Consider the following 22,297-nt stretch of genomic DNA (forward strand, 5'->3'; position numbering starts at 1 on the left):
AAGTGAAGATGTGATGGCAAAGACAAATTGTGCCTTCTCCCCAACTTTGTTTAGTCTGTCAGACTCAGCTGCTCATCAAAGCTGAGGACCTTAGGAATTCCCCCTTGCCATGACCAATTCTAGCTCTCGGTCATTTCCTTTTAGTGAATTTCAATCCCAGGTCCCCGTGTCAAATCCCAGAAAATATGGATGACTCAGAGAAGCCTGCTGGTCTGCTGAGACACTGGACTGTTTAAAACCTGGAGGAGAGCAAATAAAATTTCAAACAAAGCAAAGCAAAAACCAAAAGACAAATAAACAAAGAACCCTAAAGAAGAGGAGTTTTCTCTGTCTGGGTCCCCAAAACACAACATCACAGTTTCAGGTGGTGAGTTAGATGGAAAACACTTCCAAATCCTAAAGGGGCAGCCTTTCTTCTGGATATTGATACTTTTTCTGAACAGCATTTAGGCAGAAATGACAGACAACAAGGCACTCACAGAATCACCCTGGAGTGGGGCTTCTGAAAATGTTAGGCATACAAAATTTTTAGGCGCTGGTCCTCATTCTTAACGCTCTCTTTTTTGCCATCCTGAAATCTGGGCTCCTTATTTTGCCGAAAAACATCCATCAGTCCTTTTGGAAGTCCTCCCCGCCCCCCCAACACAGGGTCCCATGGAAACCAAATGGAAAGGAAAAACATCGGAAGTGGAGAGTTTATGCTCCTGCCTTTGGGCCTGCTGTCTGATTTCCTTTAGTCTGGAGCACGAGGGCCAGAGCTCATTTTCCTGGCTGCTCCAAACAACCTACTGCTGCTTAAGCTATTGCTTAAAAATGGACAAATATAAAATGATGGAGAGTTGTGTTATTCAATGCTGAAAAATGATTTCTCAGTCAGAGCCAAAAATATCTTTTCCTTGGGAAACACATCTATTCATGTGGTGCCTCAGTTCCTCCTGACTAACGAAGGAAGGGGAGAAAAGAAGACCTACAGGGAATGAGGAAAAGTGAATGGTGGAGTGGACGCTAATGAGGAAGAGGGCATGGATCACTCCAGCTGGGACTAAATGCAAGAGAAGGCTCAGTGCTGGGTGGGGGATGTTCAAGGCTGAGACAGAGAGGAAGCTGGATGTGGGAGGTGATTACATGATTTGTGGCTTTGTAGCAGAACCTTTGAAACCAAAGGTGAGGGAGTGGTTTTGATACAGTGATATGATGAATCCCTACAATTTGTAGAACGTGGAAGTGCAGATAGTAATGAGAAGCAACAGGCAGGGATAGAGTGTGGTTTTGTATGATATCAGATATAAGGTTCTATATGCATTGAAATTTCTCAGTAAATGCTGACTTAGGTGAAATATACAAAAATATTCTCATATAATGAGAAAAGATTTCCATCCTTTGGTATGTAGGGAAGTTAGGATGAATGTATCAGTGGGAGGGAGAGAAAGGAAGAATTTAGATGAGAGGAAGGGATAATCTACCAAGGCAGCAAGAAACATAAAGATCAGGAGGGAAATGAAAGAAAGGTCTGTGGTCCAGCCCTCTTGGGAATGGTGCTTGGAACAAGGATGTCCCCAGGGCCATCAAAGGAAATGATGGTTATAGTCAGAAACCCTGGGGTGGAGGACAGGTCAACCGCATCTAGCATGGAAAGCAAAGGGTCCACTGGTACGGGACTGAATACATTCATGAGATGAGGAAGTGCTGAAAGATCTTATAAAGAGAAATGGCCCATCTCTCAGAAAGATTAGGAAGGACATTTGAGATGCTTTACATTCCTCCTCTCACTGCGGGGAGGATGCTGTCATTTAGGATGGAGGAGGTTTCCGGAAGTTACATGGAAGACCTGGATGGCATGCATATAGCCCCTGCATTCCCACTTTCCTTCCTCACACTCACCAAAGACATTGTCAGGCAGCCTGTCACTCATCTCCTTTAACAGATGGCTCCCAGATTCCTACCCAATCAAATGACAATTGCTGTTACTTTCACGATTCCTATGCTTCCGGGGGAAAAATAACTGTCTAGTTCTACCACCTTAGGAACTAAGATGCAGGTGATTTTCCCCAGGGAGCAGCATCAGGCCCTCAAGTGCCCAAATCACTGAGAGTGGCTGGCTGGGAGTAGATGCCAAGAAGCCCTCTGTCCATGTTTCTCCACCACCAGGGTCCTGGAGGTCGCCAAAGGAAGCAGCGCCATGTGCCATGGCTCTGTTTACTTTAAGGGCCAGGAGTGGCTCAGCTACAATTTGAGGGGTTGCTGGGCGGGTACAACAGGGTATGGAATCTGAGGACGAGGGGGAGACAAAACCACTTAGCCACGGCCAAAGTGACTGCAGATGTGAAGACCAAGAGTAGACCTTTTGGGGTGACCAAGGACACTTGCCCAACCTACTTCCTGCTTTTGAGTGACACTTCTGGAATGAGTCGGTGCCCAAAGCCTTGGGGTTAAAGGCCTATGTTCAAACCAGAAGATACCACCTGGGCTAAAGTCCTCAGATTAGGACTGGCCTTGGAGTTTCCTAAACTGCCACATGAAAGCCATCAAAGGAGAACCTTTAATTTGTAGATTCTTAGGGCTGGCTTGGACCAGGCTGAAGCATGGTAGGCTTGGCAGGGGCCAAGGGAGTGGAGTAAAGGGAAAATCTGAAGTGGAAAGCCACGGAAACCTTAGGAGACCCACCCAGTAGTGGCACCACATCTAAATAAATCAAATGGGTTCCTGACTCCTGGTGCCAGAGATCACACATCCCACCAGCAAGCCTTGCCGGCCCAGCAGCGCAGACCATGTGGGCTGGGTGGAATTAAGGGGCAGTGTTCAAGGCTGGTTGTGTTTCTCTTTCGTCCTGGTAACCATGTCTGATTCACCCTCCTGCTGCAGCTGTATCCTGGATGTTGGCCTTAGTGGGTGCTGAAAGGCCCAGTGTGCCAACTGCATGGATGGACATGGAGCCCCTGGAAGAATGGCAGCTGCTTGAGGGCAATGGCCCATTTCCAGCAGTAACATAAAGCCTTGAAAATGTGGTCCTGAAGATCATCTGCTAAAGACCTTCATTTTCCTGACCTGGCCTCTCTGGGGTTTTTATTTTGTGAGGGTTCTTATTCAGGACAAAGTACCCATGTGGGTTGCTTAGAAAAAATCTGTGGACAGACACAGGCATGGAGCTTGGAGAACAGCCTGGGTCATGTTGGCATTTCTGTGTTTTGGAGTTAACTCAGGAATCTGGAGGCTAGCACATTTCCATGAAATAAGACAGCATGCTGAGGCTCCTGCTGCCAGGCAAAACTGGATCTAAGGAGTCCTTTCCATCCATTGTAGTCCCGAGATGTGGCAGCCTGGGTGTCCAGTCAGTCCCATGCCCAATATTTGGACCAACCTTGGAAATCTGGGTGGAAGGACATGCGTGCTCTAGCTCTTTATGGATTAAAGGACAGTTGACCGAGAGGGCCACTGAATAGAAGAGGCTACAAATTCTGCAGAATCTGAAAAATACAGGATTCCCTGAGTTTGAAATGTCCTGACTATTTCCAAAGGCCATGGTTAACAGGGTTCTGTTGACTGGCTTCCACTCCGATGAGTTCAGTTCTCCTGTCAGCCTGTGCTTTGGGGGGGCAGTGGCTAGAGCATTGTTCACATGCCCTACTGTCTGAAAAATGAGGCAGGTTTTTTTTTTTATCTGTAGCAGAATTGGGAAAGAATTTCACTGTAGCCTCAAATTCATTTTGATACATACTTACGAGGGAATTAAAAAAATACATTCTAGCCTAGTAGCCCCTTCCCTGAAATGCATGTAGATTTAATTAAAATTCTGTTTCTCTGGCTTGGAAGTAAGCAAAAGGCTATATGGAGTTTGGGTATACTTGTATTCATTCTTTGGGGGCAAGAAAAGGAAGGGGAAAAGCATTTTTGTGTCTTCTATGTGATAGGCACTGTTTCATGCTTCACAAATATGAATTCACAGATATTAACTCAACTAATCTTTACAACAAGTTTATTGGCACTAGTGGGGGAGGAGCTAATGCTTATTGAGAACTTCACATGTACTAGAGGGATTACATATGCTGTCTCATTTAATTCTCACAGTGACCCTGTCAACTAGGTAGTATTGGGCCTGTTCTATAGGTAAGGTAATTGAGGTTGAAAGAGGTTAAAAAAAAAAAAAAAAAAAAGAAAGAGGTTAAAAGTGACCCCAAGACAACAGTAAAATGGCAAAGCCATAACTTGATCCCAGGTTTGTCTCACTCCAGAAACCTCCTTCTGCATACTGTGTTGCTAAGGGAAAATCATTTGCCAGGTAGAAACGATCTCATTAATGCCAGCAAACCACTGAGGTCAGACCTATGGGGCCAAGAGGTCAAGAGAAGAAGGCAGTGTTGGGCTGTGAGTTGGGATGTGTACTGAAAACCATGAATGCACATGGCAGCTCAGAAGAGCTGGAGATGTTCACGAATGGCAAGCTGGGGCAGGTACCTGATGGCCAGGAGGAGCTGCTTGACCTGGAGTCCCAGGGCCTGGGTAAGGATCAGAGGGAATGGGAGGGTTGTAATGGAGCCTTGACTCTCTGCCATGAGGACTTTATTGGTTAACCAACTAGGTCAGGTCCAGTTAAGTAATTATCTTTCCCTAATCTACATGGAGCTTGAGTTCTGAAGAGTCTCCACATTCTAAGAGTTTATGCACTTAAAATGGTGGTGTTGGACCAAAGCAGGGAGATACCACGAGAAGAGGGGTAGGGTCTAGGTTCCACGAGTGTGGATTTTGGCAGAAAAGAATTTCCCATCCCCACATGAGCAATAGCCATGAGAAAGAGGTGAAAAATCTCCAAGGGGCCATCATTTTCCCCTTGACCCCTCTGTATCCTGACTGCTTTTTCTCTGGAAAGAATTTCATTGTTTAAATGTAAAATTTGTTTATTCACTGAGGCAGTGAGTCAACCGGTGAAGCAGACCATTTGTCAACAAGTACTAAGTATCTGCTCTATTGACAACCCTCTTCTATGCATAGTGTTACACATAAATCAAAGAAATATTATCCTTGACCTTGTGATAGAAAGCACTGGGGCTATGAGAAGGTCAAACCTCATGTTATCAAGCAGGCGAACACTCATAGACAAAGCTTTGGTGGTAGTATGGTGTTGGTGGTGTAGGTGATTGCTAGAAAGTGAAAGAAGGGTCGTGGTCTGCAATCTGCAGAGGGCTTTCCAAGGCAGGGTTTAGAGAAATTGAGGAGCAGGAGCTGGAGCAATGGAGGCCAGTGTCACTCCCTTCACAGAGGGACACAGAGAACACAGAGGCAAGGTCATAGGGGTGGGGAGGCGCCCACCATGTTCAGGGACTGGCACAGAGATGGACTAGGAGGACCTTAGGGTTTCCTTTGACTGTGGGGGGAATTGGGGTCCAGTGACCTCCAGGTCCAGACACCACACCCTTAATGAGTCCCCCACATCCCCAGGGCATTTTCAGGCAGAGGCACACTAGCTTTTTCCATAGGCTTGTCAGGCTATTCTCCTTCCCTCAGATGGAAAAATATCTGCTTTAGAGTGTAACTCTGGGCTGCTCTTCTACTACTCTTATGTAGTGGTTGGAGAAAGGCAATAGAATTCAAAGTAGGAGGACATGGATTTGAGTGCTGGTTTCACTTACTAGCTATATGACCTAGGGTCTGCCATTTAAATTGCTTTAAGTCTTAAGCTCCTCATCTATCAACTGAAGCTAATAAAAACTCTCGTCTCTTAATATTATTGTGAAGTGTTAATAAGACATGGTGGCATTTTGTGCATCTCTCCATTTTGGAACTGCTGGATACCTTTGCATGACTACTACATCTGCGCACCTTCCCCCCTCCTCCCCCGCCCTCAGGCCATGAGTTCCAAAAGTCATGTGATTTTGCCTTAGACATTTGTAGCTCCAGCTCCAAGCTCAGTGCCTGGAACATTGTAGATACTCCAAACAAGGTTTGTCAACGGAATGAATGAACAAGGATGAGGTATCTCTAGTTAACTTGTTTTTCTTAAAAGCATTATTGGTTAAACTGTGCGTGCATCTCTAAGGCAGTTTTCTATGTATACATTTTACAGTAATAAAACTGAATATGGCAGCTATGAATCATTTATTTGAAAGTCTGACAGAATGAATAAATATGGAATACACTATAAAAAGTGAAAGTGCAAAAATGAGTTATTATTGTAATAATGAGTCATCTAAAAACCTACCCACGTCAAACTGTTTAGAGCACAAGAACTACTTCAGTAGGAGAATTCTGAAGGTAGTTGCTAGTTATGAGTTAGCAATGGAGGAAGAGAGAGTGGTTTAACTGTCAGGTGAGCTCCACTGCTTCTGTGTTCTCTGCTTTCTGACCCAACCAGGCTCATTCCACAGTAGTAGCCTCATCTCATTGGGTAGATAAAGGCAACAGGACAGGGGCTTCCTCATCAGCCCTGACTGGTGGACTCACTGCAATCCAGGCTTTCCTTCTGGTGACAGTGGATCAAGGATCCACCATTTTATCAAAGGCCAACTCCCTCTACCTGGGCTGTGGTTCCCAAACTCCTCTGGGCTTCTTCTCTTATCCCTTCTCTCTTGCCTGAGCAACTTCCCCCTCTTCTTTGGATTATTTCCATCACACAAAATAATATTTTAAAATTCAAGTTGAAGTGGTTATACTGAGATGTAGAAATATCTGAATTTGTAGGTACAAAATGGAAGATTAAAGCATTCAATGTTCACTGGTCTTGATTTTATTAACAAAAAAGGAGACAAATTCATCTATTTATAGAGGGATGACATAGTAAGAGATTCAGGGACATTTAGATATCCAAAGGAAGGAAAAAGAATACTGTTTAACAATATCTCCCCCCACCCACCCACCCATTAGCCTTCTAGTTATCTTCTTATTTCTCTGGTCCCTTTCCAAAAAAAAAAAAGCCTCATCAGGGTTGTCTATATTCACTGTTTCTGTTCCCTTACATTCCATTCTCTCCTCAATCTAGTCCAGTGGAGTTTCATTCCCTTCACTCTGTTGCAAGTATTCTTTTGACATTCTCAGTGATCTAAGCATAGCTAAAACCAGTGGTCAGTTTTCTGTTCTCATTTTAGTTGAGCTCTCAGACAATGGTAGGGCAGTAAAGTCACCAACTATTCCACATGCCAACACCCAGTTCCTAGGTCCCCTGCAGGTGAGGAGGTGCATGTTACTGGTGTTGGCCAGTGGGTTGTGAGTGGCTATGCTATGCATTACCCCTTGGCTGAAGCACTGAAGACCCGCTGTGCAATTTTCCATGCTCTCTCTTCTCTCACTCTGGTGATTGGTGTAGTGTCATCCCAGATACATCAGCCTGGTTGCCTGGTGATTGTGGACTAGAACCTCCATCCCTCTGACCCGCAGTGTTCATACAGTGTGAATGAGAAATAGATGCTATTATGATAAACTACTGAGAATTAGTGCTAATTTATTACCAGAGCATAACCTAGCATAGCCTGACCAATACACACCACTGTTAGACATAGTTGACTCCTCCTTTTTGCCTAAAGCACTTCCTTCCTTGGCCTTCTGTGACATCATTCCCTCCTGATTTTTCTCCCACCTTCCTGGCTTCTTCCAACCTCCAGATGTTGGAGTGCAGTAGGTCTCAGTCTGGGCACTCTTCTCTTTCAACAGGTGATTTCATTTAGTCTTGTGGCTTTAAAATGTATTATATACCAATGGCTCTAAAATTTATATCTTTAGCTCCAACCTCTCCATTGAGGGTGAGATTGGGACATTTAACAGCCCACTTGAAATCTCTACTTATGTCTAATTGGAATCTCAAAGTTAACATGTTCCAAACCGAACTCTTAATTTCATGCTGTTCTAAAATCTGCCCCAAGATGTTTCCCCTAATTGTTTCCATATCAATAAATGGTACCACTTGCTCAAGCAAAAAATCCTAGAGCTCATCCATGATTCTTCAGACAACCAGAAGATTCTGTCTGAAATCTTTTCTTTTTTTTTGACATCTTTTAAAAGCATACCTTAGACCTCTTGGTTTCTCTCTGTTTCCTTGTTTATCCCAACTTAAGTCACCATCATTTCTTACCTGAAATGTCTTCTGCTTTGCCAGCATCCATCTTGCCCTCCCAGAGCATATTCTCTACATAGCAACCTGAGAGATTTTTTTAAGAACATAATCATGTCACTCCTCTGCCTCAAACTCTTCAGTAGCTTCCCATGGCTCCTGAACAAACTCCAAACTCCTCAGTCTGGCAGACCTCGCATCATGATGTCTGCCTATATCTCTCCCTCCTCAGGATCCTCACACATATCCTTTGTTCATGTCTTCTCAGCTCACCGGCCTTCTTTTAGTTCCTCAAATATGTCAGCCATATTCCTACCTCTGGGCTTTTACACTTGTCTTTTGTTTCTTCCATCTGGAATGTTCTTTCCATGAATCTTTATGATATCAATTTGTTATTCAGTTTCAAGCTCACATATTACCTCCTCTGGTCTCCAATCCACTCCAACGGTTTATGTTATTATTTCATTTTATATCCTTCCCAGCACTTGTCATCATAAGAAACTACATGTATATATGTATTGTACAGAACGAAAACTCCACAAAGGTGTATCTGTCTTGGTTATTGCTCCTTTTCCAATGCTAGGGAAGGAAGAGATTATGCTCTTAAAAAAATCACTTAGGCAAGAAAGAGAGGAGGGCAAGAAACAGAAGCCATGGAAGGAAGGAAAGAAGGAAGGAAGAATAGAAAATAGGAAGGAAGAGAGAAATAAAGGAAGGGAGGGAGGTAGGTCAACAGTTGCATTGGAAATAGGTGTCCCTAATATATACCAGATTTGCACCCTTGCTTCCTGCCCTCCTGCTCAAAACCATACTGCTCTCCTAGGAGAACCTTGATGCCTGAGTTTGAGATCTCTCTCCACACCCACAGTCAGAATTTTTCAAGTGCCTCTCTTTCTCAAAAACCTAGCCTGGGTAAACTACCATGGCTTCCTGCTCACCCACCCCCTGATTAACCTCACCAGCTCACTCCTCTATCTCTCTCTCCTTTGGTTTTCACTTTTGTGGTTGTTTGTTTTGTTTCTGTTTTAGGCATAATAAACCTATAAATAATTATTTCTAAAGGGAGCCAAACTAAACTCCACACCTAAATGATGAGTGGGCTTGTGAGAACAGCTCTCTTTCCTTTTCCTGGAAAGAGCTTCCATTTCCAAGACACAGAAATGACAGTCTTTGAAGATATCTAACATTATTTCAGAACACCACAGGGTTAGCCAGTTAATATCTGTGCCTAGCATTTGTACATTCTCAACAAGAGTACCTCTCTTACTACACAAGAGAGGTAATTTGCCATTATGAACCATTTATAATAAGCCATTCAGGAAGGCTTCTGAGGAATTTTTCTTTTACAGATGTATGATCTTATAGGAATTCTTAGAAGAATACAATTCATGCAGAACGCAAGTCCTAAAGATTTAAACCCCATAGTTTTGCCTAATAGGGAAGAACATCTATAGAGTATTATTTACTTTTCCTAATTATCAAAGTATAGCTTGTCCCTTGCAAAAAACCGGGAAATAAGGAAGCAGGAAAAAAAAAATAACTCACAATTCCTCTACCTTCCTTCCAGTTTCTTCTATGCTTTGTTTTATTATAGAGTTAAGATAAGGTATACATAATTTTGTAGCTTGCTTATTTCACTTAACATTATCTCATAATCTTTTTTCCTGAATCATCAAAATTTTTTATAAATATTACTCTTTGTGGCTATGCAATGTTTCCTAGTTATAGTGTATTCTCTAGAGTTAGAATTTTACATCATATATATATATATGCTATGTAAATAATGCTGCAGTGAGCATCTTGGTGTGTAAATGTTATTCCACATTTAAGTACTTAATTAGTTAATTAACATAAATATTTTCTGAAAAAAAAATGTTTTCTGAGTGCCCACTATATTCTAGTTATTGTTCTTGGAGCTGGTCAACAAAGGCTTATTTCCTTGGAGTGCTGACAGTCTACTGAGGGTGACAGACAAGAGAAACAGATTAAATACACACTATCAATTAGCTCTGTGAAGAGAGGTAATGCAAAGTTAGGGGATGGAGAGATCTGAATGATGCATGAGACTTTTCCTTAGGGGGTTAGAGGAAGGTCTCTCCAAGGAAGTGGTATTTACACAAAAGCATTTTGGATTATTTATGTAGGCTAGACTCCTAGAGGGAGTTTCTGAATTAAAGTTGTTGCTTTCTAGGAAGCCAGTTTATTCCCTGACAGCAGTTCTCAGCAGTGCCTGGAAGAAATAACAGTTATAAAAATGTACCCTACTAGGGTATGATCTTGAACAAGTTACTTAATTCTTGTATTCCTTAGTTTTCTTTTGTGAAGTGGAAATAATTATGCCTTTATGTGTACATGTGTGTGGGTGTGTGTGTGCGCATGCATATGTGTGGTGGAGGCAGGAGGATTGGGGGTGGCCATGGGGATGGGATATTTAGGTTCTTGCATCCCAGAAAGACTAGATTAGGGAACAAACACACGTCTGTGAAAAGAGAATGATCAAACTGTGAAATGTGTGCAGGACATTCCAGTTGATGCAAACCTAATTGAAAGAAGGTTCTGGAAGATGTGGCATGGACACATACTGTGCTTGGCGCAGAGTAAGTGGTTGGTAATGCAGACTAAGTAAAAGAAAGACTCCAATCTTTTGGGAAGAGCTTATTGACACTGGGGAAGCTGAAAAGGGAAGGTCAAAGATGACCGGTCACCACATAGCAGTGCAGTGTGGCTTGTGATCTGTCAATCAGATAAGCTTCTTTTCATCCAAAAGCTTACAAATAGGTGGTATCTTCCATTTACTAAACTAGAAAATGGGGCTAGTAATATTGGCCTCATAGGGTCATTTTGAGAATTAAAAGGGATTGAAATATGGAAAGAACACAATACTGTGTCTTAGTCACAGTAGGCCCTCAGTAAATGCACGTTTCGCTCCTTCATCTTGTAGATGAATTCAGTAGAAAAGGATCTGGGATAGTAAAGAAGTAGCTCAGTGGGATTTAAATAAATTCTCTCTCTCCAAATCCCAGAACTAGGTGGTGTATTTGCTTATGCACCTGCATTTAGGTATACTTTTGAGTTCTCAGATCTATAGTAATAAAACTATTCTGTTGGATATAAGAAAATTAATGTGTGCTGCTGTTGACAAAAAACTCCAAGGAAGGAGTTCCAACGCCCTAGTTTATGGCTGATCATAAACAAAGTTATCAAAGGCATCTATTTTAGCATCAGACATAAATGCTCCCTTCATTTAAAACGATTAACTTGATTTGGAAAACAGCTGAAATCACACCTCCTTATTTCCTCTTGGTCCTCCCAGAGGAGTTTCTCCCTCATATGAAGATCCCTTCACCTTCATTCTCCACCCCTCTCCTTTGGCTCACTCCCCTCCATCATGTCTTTCTGATCTCAGCAGAGGCTCTTTGTAGGGTCTTCCAGACTGGACATCAGGCACACTCTGTTTGGGTAGCGCATATCTGTATGGCGTAGGACACACACATTGAACACGACAACCAGTATCATTCTTCCTTTTCCCAAATTCAGTGATGTCCAGGGTTCCTAGCCAAGGTGCAGCCATAGATCTGTTCCATCTACTGCTGGGCTCCTAGCTCCTACTTGTGTCTATCTTCTACTCTCTCTGTCATCTCTCTTCACGTGGTAGCAGCACATGAGCAGCTCTTCACTCATTACTTGCAGTAATAGCTTTGTCTGACTTATTTCCCCAGTGTTTAGTTTTTTTTTTTTTTTTTTTAATCCTGTCTTTTCTTTAAGCCAGAAGCAGAACTGGATTGTGGGAAAACAATGCCAAGGCCATGGGGCCCTGACTGCTGCCATCTGCTACAATATCAGGAACAGGAAGAAGGAGAGGGTGCTAAAAGTTAAGTAGATGAAGTAGTTAGTTGATGAAGAGGATCTAAATTTAATTTGCTTAAAAGCTTCTCAGACTGGCATTCATCTGTGGTAGAAAATGCTCACTGGCAGATGCTCTAGGAGTTGGTTAACTGTTTGTGGTTCACATGGCTGGATAGAAAGAAAGACTCCTCTCTGTCCAAGCCCAAGAAGCTGCCTGTCTTCACTGGGTTCACTAATGAGCTTTGGGTTGCCTTGGGCAGTAATTTGCTCTCTGGATAAAAAGAATGCAAAGAGTGAGCAGGCTGAAAGCCCCTCTGGCTGGGTTTCCTCTTCTTACTAAACAGCCAGGCTTTGAACTTGTAATTATGAGTCATGGGGCTCCCAGTCTGGCACAAAAGTGACTCATTTTAAGCAAATTATCAGTTTTTGCCCTGTTACCAAATTCTGTGATCAGCCATTCTGTATTTAAAAAAAAAGGAACAGTTTTATTAAAAGAGCAGGATGTGTGGAAGGAGAATGAACTGCACTATGCTTTCCAGACGTATGGACCAAAGTCAAGCTCAGGCCCAGTGTAAGCCAAGCAACAAAATAAATAGCAAAAATGGCACAGAAAGCAAACGATCAGGAAAATTCATTTCAGAACAGATGCAAAACCAACTTTTGCAGCCAACAGCATACGATTCCTATAATGCTATGATTCCAGGACATTCTTCCCTGCCTGCTTTCCAACTCACTTGGACCTACTGGAATTGAGGTCAAGGAAGAAATATCTTTCTTTGGATTGATTTAACTCACAATTTTGTTAAAGAGTCAGTGCTGATAGATGCTTCTGAGTTGCCCAAAGTTAGTTACTTAGACAGATGGACTGATAGAGCAATCATAGTAAATAAACATGATCTAGTGATGAGTCTGTGGTGGAAGGAGAATTCCAAGGCCCTCTGTTATAGAGCCCTCTCCTGAGGACACCTGCTACATTAATGGACTTTGGTTGAGGAAAAATTTGATATGGTCATTACTTCTTTGTCAGTTGTAAGAATAGTAACTTATCTGAAAAGACAATTTTTCTTCTCTGATGCCTTGGATATGGTTAACACTTTCCTAAAACAACAATAAGGAGAAATGGACTGAGAGTGAACTGGAATGCTGTGTGGTCCAAGTGTGTGTTTTTTTTGAAGAGTGGTTTGAAATTTCTAATTAATTACTTTAAATAGCTGCCCATTCACCTGCACCACTGTAGAAGATACCACAAGCTATATGGGGGAACTTGGCTCTGAGTTAAATTGTCTGACTTACTATGAAACTCTCAATAAAATGGATATAGGTGGAACATACCTCAGCATAATACAGGCCATATATGGCAAGCTCACAGCTAATATCAGACTCATAAGTGAAAAGCTAAAAGCTTTTCCCTTAAGATCAGGGACAAGACAAGGACATCTGCTCTTACCACTTTTATTCAACATAGTATTGGAAATCTTAGCCAGAGCAATTAGGCAGGAAAAAGGAATAAAAAGCATCCTAATTGGAAAGAAAGAAATAAAACTGCCACTATTTATGAAATACATGATTTTATATTTAGAAAACCCTAAAGAGTTCACCAAAAATTGTTAGAACAAATTCAGTAAAGCTGTAGAGAACAAAATCAATATAAAAAATTCGTTGTGTTTTTATACACTAACAATGACTATCAAAAAGAGAAATTAAAAAAAAATCCCCTCTAAAATTGCATCAAGAAGAAATAAAATACCTAGAATAAATTTAACCAAGGAGATGAAAGACCTGTACACTGAAAATTAAAAGGCATTGAAGAAAGAAGTTAAAGAAGATACAAATGAATGGAAAGATATTCTGTGCTCATGGGCTGGGAGAATTAATATTGTTAAAATGTCCATATTACCCAAAGTAATCTAAAATTCAGTGTTATCCTTATCAAAATTCCAAAGGTATTTTTCACAGAAATAGAAAAAACAACTCTAAAATTTATATGGAACCAGAAAAGATCCTGAATAACCAAAGAAATCCTGAGAAAGAGCACAGGAGAAGACATCATGGTCCCTGATTTCAAACTGTACTACAAGCTTTGGAATTAACAGTATGGAATTGGTATAAAAACACATAGATCAAGGGGTGCCTGGGTGGCTCAGATGTTTAAGCATCATCTGCCTTCAACTCAGGTCATGATCCCAGGTCCTGGGTTTGAGCCCCGTGTCAGGCTCCCTGCTCAGTGGGGAATCTGCTTCTCCCTTTCCCTCTGCCCCTTCCCCTATTTGTGCTCTCTCTCAAGTAAATAAATAAATAAAATCTTTTAAAAAATCAACAGAACAGAATAGAGAAACCAGAAACAAATCCACACATGTATGGTCAATAAATTTATGACACAGGAGGCAAGAATATACAATGGGGAAAAGGGCAGTCTCTTTAACGAATGGTGCTGGGAAGCCATATGCAATAGAATGAAATTGGACCACATTTGAGTATTTATCTGAAAAAAGAAAAAGAAAACTCTAATTTGAAAAGTTATATGCATCCTTATTGTTTGCTGCAGCATTATTTATAGTAGGCCAAATACGGAAACAATCTAAAGGTTCATCGATGTATAAATACTACCCAGTTATAAAAAAAAATAAAATCTTGTTATTTGCAATGTGGATGGACTTTGAGAGTATTATACTAAGTGAAATAAGTGTGAGAAAGACAAATACCATATGATTCTACCTGTAGCTGAAATCTAAAAAACAAATCAAATGAACAAACAAAACAAAACTCACGGATACAGAGAACAGATTGGTGGTTGGGAGATGGACTGGGAGGTGGGTGAAAGGATAAAGGAGTTCAAGCGGTACTAACTTCCATTTATAAAATAAGTCACGGGGATATAATGTAAAGCATGGGATCTACAGTTAATAATATCGTAGTGCAAATGTGAAATTAGCTAAGAAAGTAAATCTTAAAAGTTCTCATCCCAAGAAAAAAAAAATGAACTGCACCTCACTGACCCAGCCTGTATAGGCATTGACTACTACTACCCCCTCCCAAGCCTAGAATGACCCCACCAAGAAGAAAGAATCTAAGGCATGCTGGGAAATGAACGGAAATTGTTTATTATAAAATGTAAAAAAAAATTGACTTATAAATTTTACATCCTTTCCAAATTACTTTCAATTTAAAAGTTCCTTTCTTGTTTTTTGAATCTGTTATCTCTCGCCCCTTACATAGAAACCATGGTGACTAAATGGTTATACTTGTATGTTCCCAAATCCCCAAATAAAATCCATTAATCAATCACTTAATGTTTTTTGAATATCCATCTTCTATGCTTTCTGCTCATCACTGTAGTTAATAAAAATTCAGTGAAATCCATGAAAAGTAAAGGAGAATATAAGACTCAGCAATTATCTCTTCATTGGCAATTCTAGTACTCATTTTTCAATTCTCATACTTCTTGTCATCTCTGTAGTATCCTTAACTATTAAACTGAATATTCCTTAACTGTTCAGTTTAATATTCAGTTTATTCAATATTCCTTAATTGTTCAATATTTATTCAATATTCCTGAATTATTCAGTTTAATATTCAGTTAAATATTTAATATTTAGTTAAGCTGGATATTAAACTGAATGTTTCCTACTATTAAAATTTCATTCTCTTGCATCTTTACACAGTTCCCTTATTATTCTCCTTTTATGTCTCTGACTGTTTATTCTGAGCCTTCTTTACTGGCTGCTATACTGTCTGCTTATCTGAGCTGCATAACTGACAAGGAGACCAGTGGGGATGGAAAGGAAGTGTTGAATTCAGTACACACTTCTGATGGAAAATGATGACTAGCTGGCTGTGTGAGTATATATTAGAATTTCTGTGTTACAAATAAAGGAAACTAATCTTTAAGCTGGCTTTGAAAAAATGGATTGTGTCGGGTAATTAGAAAATGCAAAGGCAATGCTGGTTTTGGCACTCTTTGAGACAAAGGTTCAAAAAGCAAAAGCAAAAGACTGAGTTAAAGAAATCAATCAAAATGTAGCACAGACATCTAAAGAGATAGGAAATATGAATGAGAGGTTGAGATGTGAGAGATAGAATAATAAGGTCCAACATAGGTCTAGTAGGAGTTTCCAAAGATGAGAATACAGAGAATGGGGCAGACTCAATAATTAAAAGGATAACGGCTTTGTATTTTCCTAAAATAACAAATATGTAAATCCTGGTACTTGGGAAGTACAATAAATTCAGGGCAAGAAATATAAAAACAAAACTCATTCTCCAGGCATAAAATTGATACCAAGAGCACCAAAGACAAGAGAATCTTAAAAGTAGACAGGGGTTTAAAAGGCATATTGTTTATTAAAGAATGATAGATTGACAGCATACTTCCCAATAATAATGAAAACAAAAAGATGATAGGATAGTGTCTTTAAAACACTGAGAGAAAAATATATCAACCTAGAATTCTATACTCAGCCAAATATACTGTCTCAATAATTGAAAGATTTACTAGAAAAAATGATTTAAAATATTGAGAATTTTAAATAATATGGTTGGCCAGCTTAATCTAAAGAACACATAAAAATCCTATACCCACAAATAGGAAAGAAAATACACATTCTTCTAAAGCATACATGGAAAATTGACAAAACCAAACAAGTACTAGGTCCCAAATCAAATATTAACAAGTACAAAGATTTAGTCATAGAAACCATGTTCCTTGACATAGTGTAATAAAATTAGAAATTAACAACAAAAAGACATCTTTAAAAAGTCCATATGTTTAAACATTTATAGAACTCAAATTTACTTGTCAGTCAAAGCAAAACTAAAAAAGAAAGTAGACACTATAACAATGTTAATGTTTTCATATAATATCTTGTGGAATGCAGTGAAATCAGTATTAGTGGCATTTCTATAGTTTAAGGGTTATGTTAGAAAATAAAGACGACTGTACGTTAATGAAATAAGCATATACTTTGAGAAGGTAGAGAAACAAAATTAGAATAAATCCTTTACATGGAGAAAGGATGTAATATGTTCACATTATCTGCCTGCTTAGAGAAATATCCTGCTTATTCCTCACTTTGCCCTTACAGAAAGTCCAAATTCTAGCCTCGATTCCAAGCAACCTTCTCTAACTATAGAAAATTTTCACCAGTATCCAAAGGCACTGTCTTTTTGTGCTTTTGCAATACTACCTTCTCATTTTGGGAGACCCATTCCTATGTGGCAGGGTCCAACTCACTCTTCTAATTTCAGTTAAAGTGCTACCTCTTCCGGGAAATCTTTTATGACTCCTCCTGGCAGAATTATTAACTTTATTATTGCATTCTTTCTCGTTTGTTTCAATATACAATAAATTTTTGTTATATGAACGTGAGCATGCACACAGAGTAAGAGTGCTAAACTGGATGATCAAAGAAAACTTTTTGGAAGAGGTCAGCTTGAAGTTAGAATTTACCTAAAGCCCAGCCAGATCTTGTTTAAGGTCTAACCTAATAGCAGTAGGAATAACAATAAATCATAATTAAAATGTATTGAGCACTATTCTGTACCAATTAACAGGTGAGGTGAGAGGATTCTTCATGTGCAGGGGATACAGGCAGTATGAGTGAGGCCAACCCTATTGGTTGGCTAATCTAAAAACCATCCCCAATCCTCTTAACCTTTGTTTTCCCTTTACTCTAGACAAGCACTGTTCAATAAAAATATAATACAAGTCATATATATAATTTTAAGTTTTCTAGTAGAATGCATTAAAAAGGTGAAAAGAAACAGGTGAAATTAATTTTAATTACATATTTTTAACCCAATAGGTTTTAAATATTATAATTTCAATAAGTAATCAGTACTTATAAAATTATTAAGATACTTTACATTTGCTTTTTACATTAAATCTTTGGAATCCATTGCATATTTTATACTTACAGCACAGATGCTGAGTTCACATTGGAAACATCATCTATATTTTATGTTTCATTAAATTCCCAATTGTTCCAAACAACCTTAAAAGTTTTCTGATAACCAAAGTGAGAGCTAAAAAATATTGCCCTTTAATATTTGCATCCATATTGACAAAACTGGTTAATGAAATCTTTATGTATAATAATAGAAACAATTTATGCACCTGTTGACATGTGTACTACAATTCAATAATAATATCTTGTGCCATGCAAGATTAAAGTGAAATATAATTCTGTCAAAACAATAAAGTTGTATCTAGTAGAAAAGTGTTTTTTATTGCATCCATTTGATATTTAAATTAATTAAAATTAAATAAAATTCGAAATTCAGAGCCTCACCTGCACTCACCATATATCAAATGCTCCATAGTCACATGTAATTAATGGCTATATTGGACAGTGCAGCTCTAGAGGCTGGAAAAACCAAATATTCATGTTCCCAGACTTCCTTGCACATTAAAGTGGTTGTATGATGTATTTTTGGCCAAAGAAAATGTGTGAGAAATTTTGGAAAGGTATTCTGATCCTGATTTTCTGATAAAGGGGTAATCGCAAGAAGAGAATTTGCTAGCATTATTCCTTCCTCTGTCTTGCTTTCAGTGAGCATTATGTGATCTCTGGGCTATTGCAGGTGTCTTATTACCATGAGACAATCCACAAAAATAAAAAAATCAATACATCAAGAATGATGAAGCAATAACTTAAGATCCTGATGATAATTAATGAACTGTTGTACCAACTCTGAGATTCCCTGCCATTTAATTTCATAAGAAAATAATGTCTGTCTTTATAACTTACATCATTAATAGTCAGATAAAACTTGCAGCTGAAAACATTCCTACAATGTGTATGACACACTGGGAAAAGAGACAGTAGGCAGCATGATCTGGTTAGAGGTGTTTGTTGAAGAATAATGGTATATGTTGAAGAATAATAAGCTGGCAGAGATGGGGCGGAGCCAGATAATGGAGGGCCCAAGAGGTATCTCAACTGAGAAGTCGAGAGTCATATATCCTGTCATAGAGACTTTATCATATCTATCTTTTCTATAGTAGTTTGTATATGTCAGTTTTTGGTTATTAAATTATAAAGGCTAGGGATTTTTACAGAGAAAGTTCAGTAAATAGTCATTAGCTGAATGATTAGATACAGAGCTAGAGGGATCGAGACTCAGTCTTCAGCATAGATCAAATGTTTAACATTAGAGAAAACCCAACAAACGAAAGCCCTCAGTGAGGAAACCTGTTAAGGGTTCCTGTATTAATGTGTCAAATAAAGTCTTTGGCCTAACTTTTATATCCCATAAACACCTAAAACAAAAAGGATCACATTAAATTGAATTTTGCCTAACCCTTTCTACTTTCAACTTAATTACTAGGTAGCACCTTTATCCTTCCTGTGACATTTGGCTTCTATTTTCATCTCTTTGAATATGTAATGCTAAACCTCATGGTGTTCTTTCTGTTATTCCTCCTAATTCAGCTCCCCTATTTTCTCATCTTTATCTCACTCCCACAGTGTGAAATCAGGCCTCTAACTCACCACTTGAATACTGTGCAAACCTCTATAGTTAATCTGCCACCAGCTTCATCAACTTCAAACTACAATCCAATCAAATTCTTCTGATACTGTGTTTCAAAGAACAGGTAATTTTTTTTCCATATTTTAAAATAACATTCTTTGGAGACTATTTGGAATTAACTTTTAAAGGGAAAAGAAAAAATAAGATAGTAAGACAATGTAGCAACAAGATAGAGGATAGTAACTATATTTTAGTGTATCTTCACAAATTTTTTCTATGCAGGTTTAGATCTAGGTAACATAATTGAAATATTATAAACCAAACTTTGCATTAATCCTTTTTATTCCTCCTCATATCATAAAGCATCTCCTGTGTCATTAAAAATTCAAGAATGTTAAAAAAATAACCATATGAACCTATCAGATGGCCTCTTGAACTTATTTAACCATATTTTTATATCACCACTTCTCTTTTCTGAGTCCCCACAGGGACTGACAACTGCCTTTTGTATTAAATAAAAATCCATACTCTTGGATCCTGTCAGGTGCTATCATTCTACATCTGCCTCTACCCTCCAGCTGGTGTTTTGTGTTCTAGCCAAATAAATTGGTTCGCTCCTTCCCATACACAACCTACCTCTCCTGCCTTTGGAGCCATCATTCATTTTCTTCCTCTTATACCCCCTGCAAATCATTGCTCTTCTTAAAATTTACCTCACGTGTCATTCCAAAATCTCCCACCATCTCCTTCTTTCTATCTCACGTATCCTGCTTTATCTAGTGCACATGTTTATGACTTCAGCAGTGTGCTCGTTGTTATTTATGCTTCTACCAATGTATATGGTCAGGGACCTGCATGGTGGGCTAAGCCCAGTAGGAGTGAGGCTAGCAGGTCAGGGCCCACATCTTCTTGATGCCCTGTTGCACTTTATGAGGTCTGGTCACTTTGGAAAGGAAGTGTGGGGTAGGACTATTCTTATGCTCATAGTTGAGCAGCAGGGAGTGGTTAATGTTGGCTTGGCTATGATTAACAAGATAGACTATCAGGCATTTGGAGACCATCTGCATTTCCAGGCTAAATGAAAACATATTTATTTTGGCTGCTGAGTATCTGGAGGATGAGGGAACCTCTGAGCATATGGGAGGCTTACCCTCCTTTTGGAAAAAATGATCTCAATTAAATCCAATATCTGCTTTAGATTAGCCAGTGTGTTAAGCATAAGCTTGTGCACTAACTTCAGGGCCCCAGTGAAGTTGCCCTACTTTTGCATCTAATGTTTCTTTATCTTATATGGCTATTCTTTTATAATTGAAAATTGTGAGCATCTGGTTACAGGTTGAATCTGAAATATAGAACAATCACTGGCTTCCTCCTACTCCTAAGTCTTGTCAGGCCATCACTTGGCAAGCTTGCCTCATACAGCCTGGATGCCAGAAGGTTGAAGTGGCCAGGCTGGACCAGGTGGAATGTTTATGAACACCATTTAGTGGAGCAGAACAAGACCCCAAAGGAGCTCACTGGTCTCCGGATTGTGGGTGATCATTACAACTTGTTGAATTCAGTGCAGTGATACATCTATAATGGATTAAAGTCCTTTCAAAAACTGCCCTTTAAAATCGGTCATTTGTAAAATCCCTGTTAATGTACAAAAAAAAAAAAAAAAAAAAAAAAACCAAAAAACAACAAAAAAAAAACTCTGGGTTACTAAAAGCATGACTATGCCAGTTTATGGCAAAAGAAAGTTACATGCAAACTAGGTTTTGTGCAAAAGGCTGGATGGGAGTTAGCAGCTTTAAGATGTATCTGTACATTTTAATTGGTCAAGACTTCTCTCCTAGTAACCCACTTCTCTAAATATTTCTGGCATCACCAGATGGCAATGTATTACTCATTTCCAGAATAGGCAATGGATTACTTTGCTGCTTCTGTAGGTAGACAGGGATGTTGTACCCTAGGTATGCATAAGCCTTGAAAGAGGCAACCCTATTCTCTAGTTGCTAGCACTGCTGGCCATGAAGTTATGAAGGGAGGGCAAGGAAAGGCTAGCTCTTACCAAATGCATGACACAGACACATCTTTGGCAAGTAAAGAATTTTGGACAAGTAATTCTCATCTTTCCAAAACCCAAAGCAATGATTTTGTCATCAAAATGCAATACACAGTAGGTAACTGAGAAACAGCTGCCAAGGGTGAAACTTCTGAATCATCCTTGACTTCTTCCCTCATCATTGGCATTTAACTGGTTACACAAACCTTTTGATTTTCTCTCATCTGGATCTATCCCATCCATCTCTTCTTTATCACCAATACCATTGTCTTGATTCAAATCTTCATGATCTCATGCTTAAATGACTGTAGCTCACACCTTCCACATTCTCCCTGACTCCATTCTCACCCTCTCCTCAGGCTGGTCAGGAGTATCCTTCTAAAATAAACCTGATAGTTTCTTTCTGAGGCTTAAGCACTTTCAGAGGCTCCTCAGTATTTATGTTTATACCATAATTTCCAAGCCTTATGGATTTAGCAACTGGGGCCCAACCTAAGTCTTTTCTTCTGCAACTCCCCCCATATAGTACATCCTGTGTTCTGACTTGTGTTGCACAGTCAAGTGCTTCAAGTCTTATCAATGTTTCACCTATCATGTTTTCTCAGGCCTCTCTTCTTTTGGCCCACACCATTCCCTATTCCTCAAATGTTCTTCACCACTTCTGTGGGATTTATTTCAAGAGGCAGCTTAGATGTTGCTGTCCTGAAGTCCAGCCTAATGCCTCCAGGCAGAATGTTACTCCCTCTTCTCCATGGCACAGTATTCTCCACATGCCTCCCTCATCCCTGCCACATTACATAGTAAGGGCTCCTTTATTTTTATACACTTCTTTGACTTTTCTGTGAGCTCCTTGACCTCAGGACTTTGTACTCCAGGAACTAGCACACATGTATAGTGTT

The 22,297-nt window shown here is 39.5% G+C and overlaps 1 protein-coding gene and 1 long non-coding RNA gene across 26 annotated transcripts in view; one reads left to right on the forward strand and one right to left on the reverse strand.

Annotated features, from left to right (window-relative positions):
- KIF6 (kinesin family member 6) overlaps positions 1 to 22,297 on the reverse strand; it is a 380,623-nt gene that overhangs the window by 107,971 nt on the left and 250,355 nt on the right. For 2 of the 19 annotated variants that reach the window (XM_038553977.1, XM_038553976.1), the window contains exon 1: positions 7,219 to 7,387. The exons of the other annotated variants lie outside the window; for them this stretch is intronic. The gene's annotated coding sequence lies outside the window, so the exon portion shown is untranslated. Of the gene's footprint in view, positions 1 to 7,218; positions 7,388 to 22,297 lie in introns of those variants that run through there. 19 annotated transcript variants of the gene reach the window in all.
- The window catches only part of LOC102157226, a 60,265-nt gene that overhangs the window by 10,430 nt on the left and 27,538 nt on the right, over positions 1 to 22,297 (forward strand). For 6 of the 7 annotated variants that reach the window (XR_005367659.1, XR_005367660.1, XR_005367661.1 and 3 more), the window contains one exon: positions 19,348 to 19,475. This is a non-coding gene — a long non-coding RNA (uncharacterized LOC102157226). Of the gene's footprint in view, positions 1 to 15,562; positions 15,718 to 19,347; positions 19,476 to 22,297 lie in introns of those variants that run through there. The other variant, XR_005367657.1, reaches the window with a different exon arrangement.

The sequence above is a fragment of the Canis lupus genome, chromosome 12 (genome assembly GCF_011100685.1).
Source record: "Canis lupus familiaris isolate Mischka breed German Shepherd chromosome 12, alternate assembly UU_Cfam_GSD_1.0, whole genome shotgun sequence".
Classification (NCBI taxonomy): domain Eukaryota; kingdom Metazoa; phylum Chordata; class Mammalia; order Carnivora; family Canidae; genus Canis; species Canis lupus.